This window comes from Apus apus, chromosome 13 (genome assembly GCF_020740795.1).
Source record: "Apus apus isolate bApuApu2 chromosome 13, bApuApu2.pri.cur, whole genome shotgun sequence".
Taxonomy (NCBI): Eukaryota; Metazoa; Chordata; class Aves; order Apodiformes; family Apodidae; genus Apus; species Apus apus.
Window position 1 is genome coordinate 1,776,891 of NC_067294.1, and position 12,595 is coordinate 1,789,485.

Genomic DNA, 12,595 nt, shown 5'->3' on the forward strand with positions numbered 1-12,595 from the left:
AAAGAACAGCCATTCCAGAGGGAACTTGCCCCCCTTCCCGTCCTTGCCCGCTGATGCTCCCGGCCCTTCCGAGGGGGCAGGGATGCTCCCTCCCGCCTGACGGTCACCGGCGCTCCACGCAGCGGCATCGCCCCTTTTAAGAGGGAGCTGGAGGGTTCGGCAGGATGGGGAGAGGAGGAGGGCTGCTTAAAATACCGCCCTATGGTGGGGGAGCGCGCCCGGGTGCGCCGGGAGCGCGCAGCGCGCGGCCGCGGGGAGCGGGCCGTGCCGCAGGGATGCTCGCCCCGCTCCTGGGCTCGGCGGGCTCGGGCTGGCTGCTGCTGGGTGAGTGCTCCCCAAAACCGCCCTGCTTTCACCCTCCCTGCCCCATCCCGTGGTTCCCGGCTCCTTTCCCGGCAGCGGGCGGGACTCGCTCCCCGCGGGCCCGGAGCCCTCGGAAACGGCCTGTGAGAGCGGGGCCCCGCTCCGGGCCATCCCCATCCACCGGCTCCCCCCGCTTCCCGGCTCCGGGACAAGGGGTATTTCAAGCCCTTGGAAGGGAAAACGCAGGCGGGAGCGGCACTGGAGGGCAGGGATGGGAAGGTGCAGGGCGGTGATGGGGGCCGGGCGCGACGGGCGGGGAGCGCAGCCACGGAGCCCGCACCGCCGGGCCCGCCTTGCATCCCTTGCGTCCCTTGCATCCCTGCTGCCGCAGCCTCTGGCCGCTTTGGCCCCTCGCTCTGTTTCTGGGAAATCTGGAAAGGCGCCGGGGCTGTGATGGGGCTGTGGAAGGGCGGGGGTGTGTGTCTGGGCGCTGCTGCTGCCGGGCGGGGGGGACCCTGGATCCCATTGTTTCCTGGGCAGGCAGGAACGATTCGGAGTGTGTCTGGACTAGAAAATTACTGCAAGCGTGAAACAGGAGGTTCTCTGTAAGGTATTGAAGGGTTCGGCTTGAACTGATCTGCTGCACTGATGTAAAACTGAGTCCTTTGGGTCTGTGTGAAGTGTCTGTTCTAAGGGAAGGTAACACACAATGTCTGCTGCTCCTCCTCTATCAACCAGCTTTCCTCTGAGCAGGCAGGTTCCCAAGGGGAAGAAGTACAAAGGGGAAAACGATTTTAAATGGCAGCATCTTTGCATCATTAGGTAAATATGTTGGGGAGATTGCCAAGAAAAGAAACAAATTGTAATTATTTAAGTTCCTATCTACTTGCTGGTTTTTGATTATGAAAAGGGATGTTTCAGCCTGGAAAAAAAAAAGTGGTAACCTAATATCACTGGCCTGAGTTTTGTCTCTGAAAATATGCTGGTGACTCCCATTAAAGTCAGTGGGTTTACAGCTGCTGAACTCAGCAGCTTGAATCAGCTGCTTTTCAACTGTAGCAAAACTCGTGCAGTGCAAATATGGCCCAGAGGGAATTACATGGGTGAATCAGAAAGCAGGACCTGGCTCAGAGGCTGCAGGCAAGTGTTTGTTACAGTATTTTGGGCCCTGAGGCCCCAGGGGCTGCTCTGAGCTACCTACTGGATATACCAGGCTTGCTTCTGACAGCAGAAGTGGCCCTGCTGGGAGTGGGTCCTCTGTGCCAGCTCCTGCCCTGGGGCCTCCACCCCCCCACATTGATGCCCAGGCCTCCCATCTCAGTGTTCACTCTGCTGCAGCCAAACCCATCTCCCTTTCCACCCAGTTATCCCAACGTGTGTGTCTGTTCAGGTGTGGCTCTGACTCGTGGCCTCCCTTAATGCTGTGCTCATTTTATTTCAGCCTGGTCATGATTTTAACCTGACAATTTCACCTACAGAATAGGTGCCCTTGGAAGACAGATGTGCTGTTATTACCATTCATAGGCCCACCAACAAAGGTCACCTCTGGGAGATGGATCCTGCTGGAGAAGTAAGGGCCCTGATGACCCAGCAGTGTGGCACTTGCCCAGCTGCCTGCATCTTGTAGCTGCTCTCACACCTGTTCCTGGTTTTCTGGTGGCCCCATCTCACCAGACACTGCTCCATGCTGCACAGGAGGCACAACAATGGTGCTGATTGACTGAGCAAGGAGCTCCTTGGCCCCTACTGGGCAAGTGCTCTCCAGTGCAGCACTCCTATTTATTTTAAATTATTCTCTGGTATCATTATAAGGGATTTGACTAGTCGAGAACAGGTCTGCAGTTCTCACCTCCATGAAATAATGGTAGAAGTCCGAGAAAGACAAACCTAATTATCTCCTGATGTGTGGACTTTGATGGTCTGATGGACACACAGAGTGGTATAGTAAAATAAATCAACCAGTTCCCCTGGGGATTTGCACATTGGGCTGGTATAGTTGGAGCAGTACAAGGTTACAGTTTACCCCTTAACTCCTCTTCCCTTGAGTAAAAGTAGGAAATCCCAGAGACTTCTCTGCTCTTCCCTCTCATCTCCTGTGACTGCAAACGTGACTGCCCTGCCTCATGGTGAGGAGGGTTTGCTCTCCTGACTCCTGGCAGCTGCTGGAGGGCCTGGTGGGTGCCTGCACCCATGTGTGGATGTACAGGAAGGGAATTCTGCTGTCAGTGTCCCTTCTCCCCACCAGTGTGTGCCCAAATACTTCCCACTGTGTGTTTGCAGAGAAAGTAGGAGGTTCATCTGGTGTCAGCAGAAGCTTCTACAGTCCCACTTCTGAACCCAGCTCTGGCACTGTGACACAAGAGTCCTTGGTGATGCCCTGAAATTCAGGTCTCTGGATAAGAACTATTTCCTGCTGTGCTTCGTGTATGAAGCAGAGCAGATGCCCAAGGCTGCTCAGCCCAGCCCATGGAGTGCTGCCTGCTGCACGAGAGGCAAAGCCTGTGTGATTTGATGAGGTATATTTAGTTGCTCTTATCCTCCATCCCTTTATTACTGCTCCATTTGAACAACTGCTAGATACCATCAAAAGAAAAGAGTAATTGTATGTGGATTTCCCTCCTTGCTTGCAGGGAAAGAGAGCACAGAACAGTTTTTCTTTGCCACTCTGGACTGATCTAGATATTTATTTGACTCTTGTCTCCACACTACTATGGTTATTATGAATAAATTCGAGTAATGAAAAGAGGAGAAAAGCTTTGAAGCCAGATGGTAAACTGAATTATCTGCATACCCACAGAAACAGGAAAGCTGACTTGGGAGCAAGCCAGGAACAAAGGAATACAACATTACATCAGTAAGAATTTAATTGCTGTTGTTTTGACGTCACCAAACACTGCAGAGCACCACAGGGTTTAAACCTTTCCTCGTTAGGACATTTCTGAGAGCTCTTTGAAAGAAATGCCAGCATTTTCTTGCTTTATTACTGCACAGTTGCAACCACCAGCTGAATAACTTGTAGCTAACGAGGGGCAGGTCTGGGTGAGGCTGAAGAAGAGGTGGTTGGTAATGTGATACAGGCATTTACCTCTTGGTAGATGCACAGACATCCAGGGCAGCTCCTTTCCTGTCTTTTCTTGGTTTTGCCAGATGATTTATTCATACAGACCCAAACAAAATTACTGACCTGATCACCCTCTTTCTGATCAGAAAGGAACAGGAAAGAAAAACATCTATTAATATAATGTTTATTTGTAAGTGCTCTGCATGTGCTCCTTGGTGGTGGATCAATACAAGTGATGAGGTTCTGCCATCACTGCTATTTCTGTCTCGTGCAGCCAGAGCCCTGCAGGGCCTTGGCACTGGGGTCCTTTCTGTCCCTGCAGGGCCACGAGTGCCAGGAGCTCTCAGGAGTGATCCAGACCTGCAGCTCTCCTGTCCCCTCTGGAGAAGGTCTCAGTGTCCAAACTGCTGGCCTCTCTCCTCCTCTCCCTCTGAACAGGAGACTTGCCAGTGCTCATCAACCAGGTACCCTCTTACCCTGGAAACCAGTCAGATGCAGTGGAGTAGGGTATGCGAGAGAGCACGTAGCTTTAAAATGTGGATAAATATGCTTGAAATCTACCTGTAAAATCCATGAAACCCCAGCAGGAGCCCTCAGGCTCCCTCCTGCACATTCCTGCAGTCCCTGTGAGCCACACCTGGCTCCCCAGGGGCTTCTCTTCCCAGATGCCCTGATTCAGAGTCTTTGCAAATCCTTTTCTGGAGACTGGGAGGAACTCAGCATTGATTCCGTACCCTGGGATACAGGTGGGTGTTTTGCTGGACTCGGGTTGATTGTCACAGCATCCTGTCAGCACTTAATGATGACAAGTCATTTACTGTGTCAAATCCCCCTTCCACTATAAACATCGTCATGGAGTCTTTGTGGTGACCTGGGCAGTGGGAGGTGAGGCCAAGGGGGGAAGGGACTGGAGGTTTTGCCTGATGCTGCTTCTTCCATATGTTCTGTATATAGATAAAATGATACATCTTCTACCTTTACACTGGAGACTACACTATGGAAAAGTTGGTGGCTGGTGATGAGGAAGGGTAAGAAAATGCGAGCAGCAGGGATTTTTAGCCAGGAAGATTTTCAAAGGGGTAGCTCAGCCCTCACATGACCCCCTGGGACCCCAGAGCTGGTCCCCATGTTCTCTGCTGCAGCCACACATTGCCCCCTATTTGCTCACTGCTTGGGCTTTTCCAGACACTGTTGTGGGTACAAAGTGCAGCAGGTGCTTGGCAAAGTGTGGTTGAAATTGCAGCCCCTGCTCACCGGGCTGAGTTCAGGGCAGGCTTTGGGAAGCCCCTGTAGTGGTTCTTCCACAAAACCCAAGTATTGCGTTTGCTGTCCCAGGAGCTCCCCACACAAGGTGCTTTTCTCTGTGGTGCACCACTCAAAATGGGGAAAGAACATAAATCCAACCACCTCATCCAAGTCATTTTCTTTTGCGCCACAGGAAGGAAAGTGTCACTTGTCAAAAAAACTGAAGTATCATTCAGTGGAAATCACCATCTTGTTAGAAAATCCCCAATCAAGGGAGGAAAAGTCTTTATATTTAGAGATGTGTGCTGTGGTGTTGCAAGGCTGCAGCTCTCGTTTCCATTTGCTCCACGCTGTGGCTGCTGTGGTGTAGATACAATCTCAGGAACACCACATGTAAACTGCAGACAGCAGTTTCCACTCCATTACTGCAAAATAATGCTGCGAAATCAGCGTTGGGTGGGTTGGCCTGGGTGAGGTCAACGGATAGCAGAGGTACCTGAGTTTTCATAGAATCATATCATAGAACCGCTGAATGGTTTGGGTTGGAAGGGGCTGTTAAGATCATCCAGTCCCAACCTCCTGCGTGGACAGGGACACCTCCCACTAGGTCAGGCTGCTTGGACCCCCATCCAGCCTGCCCTTGAACACTTCCAGGGAAGTTCGTGGGTTATTGTTGGTTTTGGGTTTTTCTTCCCCCTTGAAAAAGTATCTAAAAAAAGAGGAAACCATTCTGGTGTTGATTGAAATGAACTGGCAGGGATCTAAGCCAAACTTGCACTGCAATGACAAAAGGTGTGAAGTTTGCAGATTGAAATGTCTTCTCTGCAGAGGACGTTTAAGCATAAAAAGTGGAGAGAACATTACTTAGAGCTTGTTTCAAGATTGTTTCCAATGGCGGAGAAAAAAAAAAGACAAATATGTTAGAATCCCTCATGAGATGCTCCATGTACTTTGCTCCATATCTCCAGTACAGCTCAGGTTCAGGTAAAACCGTTCTCCAGGACTCCAGGTGACGTCCTTCAGAAACACTTTTTCATCTGCAAAACGTTCAGCTAATTCTTTGGAGCAGCCCAGCTGAGAGCAGCTCGTGAGCAGAGAAGGTTACCCCAGCCCTCCCAGCGCCCTGCCGGCCCTTGGAGCAGGGATGGCTCCGGGGATGGCTCCAGGGATGGCTCCAGGGATGGCTCCAGGGACCCCCGCATCCCTCCCCGCCTGCTGAGCAGGGAGGGCGGAGTCTCCAGCACCACCCAGCCAGGTTTTGGGGAGCGATCCCCAGTCCCCCCTCCCTCTGCCCCCGCAGGATGCCCCAGCCCTGCTTTTATTCTGCCTGAAAAGGGTGTTTTTTTGTGCCGGCGGGCGCTGCCTCCTGCCCCGGCCCGGCGGATCCCGGCAGCTGAGAGGCTGCTGAGGGTGGCGTGATGCTCTGACCTGCCAACAACAATCCCGGGCTGTGTTTCCTTTCGGGAAAGGCATTTGCATATCCTCTATTCACTTGATTTGGTTAAACACATTTGAAAAGGCAAAAGCTCTGGGTCATTGAGACCGAAGAATGGGCTGTCTGAGGAACCCCCCCCCCCCCCCTCCCGCCTTAACTCTTTGAAACCTCCAGTGTCTCGGAGAGACGCGTCTTAAAAATATGCAGAAAGGGGATTTAAAGGCTGCTTTTGATGCAGGCATGGAGAAGGGGGCTGGAGATGGGGAGAAGTCTGACAGCAAGGATGCAGCGGGAAGGTGCCATGTGCCTCGGACCTGGACATGGGCTCATGAGCAGCCGTAGAGAGATCTAGGGAGAGTTTGTAAATTTTAACACAGGCAGAAATGCCTTCATGAGGACTTGAAAGTATTTGTGAAAATAGGAGGGCAAGAGCAAGTTTCAGTAGTGCTGGGCACAGAAATGGACAGTGTGCTGCAGGGCGTGAATCTGAGAGTGGAACTGACCAGAAACAAAACCACAACTAACCCAATTGCTGCTTAAGTTAACAAAACACAGCAAAAACAAACACGCTAACTAAAGCAACAACAAAGACCCAGCAACACAAACGAAGTGTTTAGAAACACTCAATGTAGCCACTTGTTATGACTGTCGGAAGAAAAGGAATCTGAATGAAGTACTTCACTGTCAATATTTAAGGACATGTCAAATCACAGCCCAGCCACGAATTTCCCTGAGTCCGGCCATGCCATGATGCTAATCCCCCCTTTCCCCTCCTTTTCCATCGCAGTGCCAGGCTCTGATGCCGGGATATGGAGCTGGGGTTGGGCTCTGTGGGTGGTGGGTGCCAGGAAGTGGATGGGAGGGAACCCCTTGGACCTCACGGTGCTCAGCTGGGGAACAGAGCCTCGGGTTTGGGATGCCTGAACTGCTCTGCGGAGGGCAGCTGGGATGAGATGCCTAAGCAAGAAATTCATCATCGTGGGTTTATTTTTGTTCCCTTGCTTTGGCATCCCTGTGGTGTAAGGAAACGGAGAGCGTGAGGGAGGGGAGGCAGAAACACTTGCCTGGTAGCCTCATGTTAGTGTTTCTAATTAGTGAATTAATCCTCTATTCATACAGCATGTTTCCTTCCTGCTGCTCTTTCTAAGTGGTCAAAAATATATGCTGGGTAATCAATACAAGCATAACATCTGACCAGAAGACACAGAAAGCAGAAGGAGACTGCTAAAAGGAAATGCAAGAGAGTAAATTTCCCCCGACTTTTACAGGACTCATTATTTTCATTAGTTTTTTTTTCTAGTCAAGATGGATTTTCCATGGATGAGCTTTAAGGAGCATTGAGATACTTTGGCAGATCTCTGTTCAGTAACTGAAGCTGTTGCCCTGGGTTCTGGAATGTCCTGGAAGGCGAAGCATCAGTTTTTAATGAGTTACCCTCAGAATTCTGAAGCACCGTGTGGGACCCTGGAGCTCTGTGGAGGGATGGAAGCCCAGGAGCTTAAGGGCCAGCTCTGAACCTGAGGTGGTTTCCTGATGGTACAGCCTCTGTTAGCTGCTCTGAATCCTGGCTAGAAGCATCACTGTTTAAAATTCAGCCTTAATGTCTGTGTCTCTCATTAATTTTGATAAAGCATAAAAGCCCAGAGAAATCCAAGAGGTTCCTCTCTCTTCAGGACTCCTCTTTCAGTTGTGTTTGGCTGTGGGCATTACAAACACCGGGACCTTTTTTTTTTACCTTTTTTTTTTTCCCCCCCTGGACAGGTGAGGTCTCAGCCAAATCCCATAAAAGTCCTTTGAAGTCTTTCCATTGATTTTACTGGTAGTTGGATCTCACTGGGCTTTCCTTGGGGCAGTAATCCGCACAGAAGGTGAAGTCTTCTTTCCTTTGTACTTGAAGAGTATCGACATCCCTTAGCACACTCGGGACAGGGGCACTGTGGGCAGCTTTCCACTCAAGCAGGAGTCACCTGAGTCCTGGTTGGAAGCAGAAAGGGTTTTGTGGAGGCTCCTCTTGCCTTGGCTGGGTCCTGGATGCTCAGCACCTCTGGGCTTAGTCCTGCCAGCCCGCAGCCTCATTCAGCTTTACCTCTTCAGGAGCATCTCATGTACTTGAACTGAGTTCCAGTGCCAGAGGCTCTTAGAGCAAACCCCTGTTGATGGGCAACTGCATGCTTTCCTTGGCTGCCTGTCCAAAAAATGAGGCTGTCTTCCCATAACACACCCTCTCAATTACTCTGCTCTGAGAATCACCTTGCAAGAAGTGCTGGGGCATTGGGGAAGCTTTTATTCTGTATATTACTTAGACTGTGCTTACATCCATCTTCCCTGAAGGTAGGAAGCCTGAATCCAGTTTTGTCCCTTTGTTCTGTCTCATTTTAGAGACAGATATGGTTGTTCCAGCAAGTTGAGTCCTTATGCTGTACGTATGTGCAAGAAAAGCAGGACAAGAGAAAGAGGATAACCACTCAGGCTATTTACAGGGAGGCAGAAGGTCTGAAGTTGTCCTGAAACTTGTTGTACTGGAGTCCCCCCACCTATACTGAGGGTTTATTGCCCAGTGGGGGTGTCAAGGGATGCAAAAGCACCCCTTACCAACAGGACGTCCAAAGAAGAGCTCTTAGAAAGAAATGCAGCCCAGTAACTTGGTAGTAATTCAAGAGCTATTTAAAATCAGCATTCCCACATCTCCTCTGCAGCACTCCATCAGGAACACAACTGTGTTGTATCCGTGGCCCACAGGCACCCAGTGGGGCTGCTCACACACCTGAAAGGTTTTCCTGACTAAGTTTCTGTCAAGCTGTGGCTCATGAGGAACAAAGGGACAAAGATTTGAGCCTATGAATATTGCTGAGATGCCATTAAGCCAACACTGTGATGCTGATTTACACCTGCAGACCATTTGGTCAGTACTCCCTGGCCAATTTTTTTTTAATTAAGCCTGATTGCAGAACACACGGACCTGAGCCAAACCAGTGACTTTTGACAAGGTTCCCTGCAATCTCATTAAATATCTGCCCCTCTTCATTCATGAGTTTTAGGTGTGCTCTGAGCACTCTCCATTATACACTCCATACTGCAAGTACAGCTTAGGACAGGTAAGCTGGGATAAACACCTTAGCCAGACCTCTTAAATATTCATAACTTTACCACCACAAATGTGTTGCAGAATTTTTGTTTTGTTATTATCAGTGTGAATTACTAAAACTTGGGTTTGGGTCAAATGCAGGGTTTTTTCTTTGTTTTTAGTATGTGTGACAAGGTAAGGAAGCTGTTGGCAATAGTTATTCTCTTACTGTTTTATTGATTCAGGTGCTTCACGTTTATTTTACTCAAACAAGGACGTTTCTAATTTAGCAGGCTGAGACTGGCTGTGCAGACTTGCTCAGTGTCAGAAACTTCATTTTATGATGATTTTCCCTAAGGAAAAAAAAGTATATATGCATTTTCATATTATACTGAGGCTTTGCAGGAAGGCTTTGTGGCTTTACACCCAGGAGCCTTGCCTCGAGTCTGTCAGGGGTCACCAAGCTGAAGAGACGGTGTCAAACCCAGACAATATTAATTGCAGAAGGGGGGAGGTTTGCCCTGGACTGAGGCTCCCAGCGCTGGGAGCTGGAGCCTCCAGTGCCTCAAGGGTTACACCGGGGCACCGCTGCTGCTGCGCTAATGCAGCCTAAGCTGATATTAGCCAAGCTTAACTTCTTTCAGCAGTTTGCAGATGGGAAGGGGGTGGGACGTCCTGGAGTCAGCAGTTCTTCAACAAGTAGCTGAACGGCAGCGCCGGCGGCCGGAGCCCCGGCCGTGAGCTGATGCGGCCGAGGGGAGGGCCAGGAGGGGGTCCCTGGGGCTGGTAAGTCCTGGCTGGTTTGCTTTTGTTGTTTTTTTCATTTATTGTTGAAACGCGGGTGAGGAGCCCGGGGGGTTCCGTGGGGGCTTCGGGACCCCCCGGGCTCTGCGGCGCGTGGGCTGCGGGATGCGCGGCACAACCGAACGGCAACAGGAGTTAAACCAAACCCAAAACGGGGGTGTGCAGGAGACCCATCCCTGCAGAGGGACCCCCGGGGGCTGCTGTTGCTGCTGCGGGAAGCGGTGGTTTCGGCTGCGCTTCTGGGGGTTGCGATGCGAGAGAACAGGACGGGGGCGAACCCCCCAGCGCCGGGCAGGGTTTGCGGCTTTCGCAGTTTCCTGTCGTTTCTGATGTTTCCAACAGCCCTGGGGGGGCGTGGGGGGAAGTTGAGGGGGCTGGAGGCGGCTGGTCCCGCGGGGGCTGCTGCTCGGAGACCCCCCCGGGTACCCCTGTGGCAGCAGCTCTGCTGCACCCCGGCCACGCTGCGGGGACAAGGTCGCTTGGATGGTAGAGATGGTGACTGGTTTTCTGGGAATGTCTCGGGAGGGCTCTGCCGGTTGAGCTTCACTTCCCCCAAAATCCTGCCCCCAAGCATCCGGGCTTGTTTCCCACAGCACGAGCTCTGCAGAGACTGGGAAACTTTCTGTGTTTGTTTTCTAAGCTGCCCGGACCTCAAGGTCGGCTCTTGGTGATGGACGTTGCTGTGTGTGGGATGGTGACTGACACGTGCCTTTCCCGACCTACACGGGGTGGCACGTTACAAGCCTTAAATACACTTGTGAGATGCAGCTCCTGATCAGACCCTGAGGATTCACAGCACCTTCAGGCACAGAACCACGTGTGTGGCCCATCCACGTGGGAAGATCCTGCCCGTGTGTGAGGTGCAAACCCCGATGGGGGTACCCAGGGTGTTAGGCACAGAACGTGGAAACCTTATTTTCAGGCATGAAACGTGCACTCTGGACATTGAGTGGGATTTCTGGCTTGCTGTGTTGCCTTAGTGTGTGCCTGGCCCTGGCGTGTCCCATCCTTTGGTGTGGTGGGGCCAGGCTGGGATGGGGATGTGAATGGATGCTCCTGGAGAGGCTGCTGGAGGGTCCCTGCTTGTTCCTGGTGCTCTGTTGCATGGTGGGTGGGTCAGGCAGGTCTGCTCAGTTCAGCTGCTGGGGGGGCTGTGCGTGGCTGAGGCGTCTCCTTGGATAACCTGCAGAAACCAAAGGTGGTCATTTGCAGTCTCCCAGTGCAGGGGGGGTGGTCCCCAACACAGTGACCAGCTCTTGCAGTCTGTTCATGCTGCCTTTGCCTGGGAGAGAGAAACATCAGGTGATGTTCCTTTAAAAGCACAGGGATGTTCTTGCACACAGAAAATACGTGGAGATTATTTTGAGAAGCTCTGGGGCTTGGTGGGCACCATGGTTTGGGGGTGATCCCAGGCTGCTGGCACAGGGCCCAGCAGGCAGAGGGTCAGTCTGCCTGTCCTCTGTCTGTCCTTGCCCGACCTGCAGCAGGAGGGAGTTCCCTCCTTTCAGGTCTTCTGGCACTGCCTCTTTCTTAACCCTCATTTCCTCGCCCCTTGCTGCGCCAGAGTTGCCAAATAAGCCCGGAGCAGTTTTCAAAGCTGCCTTTGGTTTCCAGTTTGGTTTGGGATGAAGCCCAGGCCCTGAGCAGGCAGTCACGTTGTGTGTGCACAGGGTCTGGATAAAACCCTGCTCTGTCCAGGTGTACTCCCACTTTTGGGGTCCACTCACTACATCTTCTCTGCATGGGCAGGGTCCTTCAGGAAAGCAATACAACTTGTTAATTGGTAATTAACATGGTGTAATTACAGACCGCTTACTGTAAGTGAAGAATACAACTATTTCATATAGTTAGATCATGACACTACAGTTACATTTTTTTAAGCTTCCATTTTTGGCATAATTTTCTAGTCTCAGACTCCAGGGTGACAGTCATGACACTGTCTTCATGGGCATGACATGTAGCTGGCAGAGGTGTTTTAGTCTGCTCGTGTGGCTCTGCTTTTGCTGCAGTGGCAGGCCAGGTTGTTTCAGAGCTCTTCAAGTTGTCATATTGGCTTAAAGAGAACTGCTCCTTATAATGAAGGCAGTGCTCAGCTGTTACATGCTGTGAGCTAGCAGGTCTCAGTCTACATCTTCTCTAGCAGCAGCAAGTTTGTTGTGTGAATCTGCATGTCCAGCATCCTGCAGACAGCACCAGGCCCCATTTCCAGGAGCTTCATGGCTGCAGGCAATGCCAGCTGCAGTTTGACCCCCTTAGCCCTGTTGGACACACTTTGTACAGAGCTGTGAATATTGTAGAATGCTTCACACAATTAAAATTTGACCAAATAAAAATGTCAGTCCAGTCTGTGCTGCTGGCAAACGGATGTGGGCTCAGGCGTGGCTGGGGAGAGGTGCACAAAATGTTCCTGCTCCTTCCCATCCTCTGCTGGACAGCTCTGACCATGCTGTTGCCTGGTGTCTGAAGTGAAGGTCTTCTGGTATAAGCTTGCTGAGGTTTCTGTGTCACTTTGGGTGATGCATTCCCAGGGCCAGCAGGCCTGCCTAGATATAAGGTGACAGCTGTGCAGGTCGCTCAGTGTCATTCAGGAGCCACTTCACGTTGGTGCTGCTGCCAAGAGAAACAGCAGCAACAAGCCCCTAAAGGTTTGCAGCTGGATCAGTCCCTCTGTGCCCTTCCCTGA

The 12,595-nt window shown here is 51.4% G+C and overlaps 1 protein-coding gene across 1 annotated transcript in view; it reads left to right on the forward strand.

The window, feature by feature from the left end:
• The first annotated feature begins 283 nt into the window (after positions 1–283).
• ACSL6 (acyl-CoA synthetase long chain family member 6) overlaps positions 284–12,595 on the forward strand; it is a 51,660-nt gene continuing 39,348 nt past the window's right edge. Inside the window, 1 exon segment of the mRNA XM_051631213.1 lies at positions 284–324. The gene's annotated coding sequence lies outside the window, so the exon portion shown is untranslated.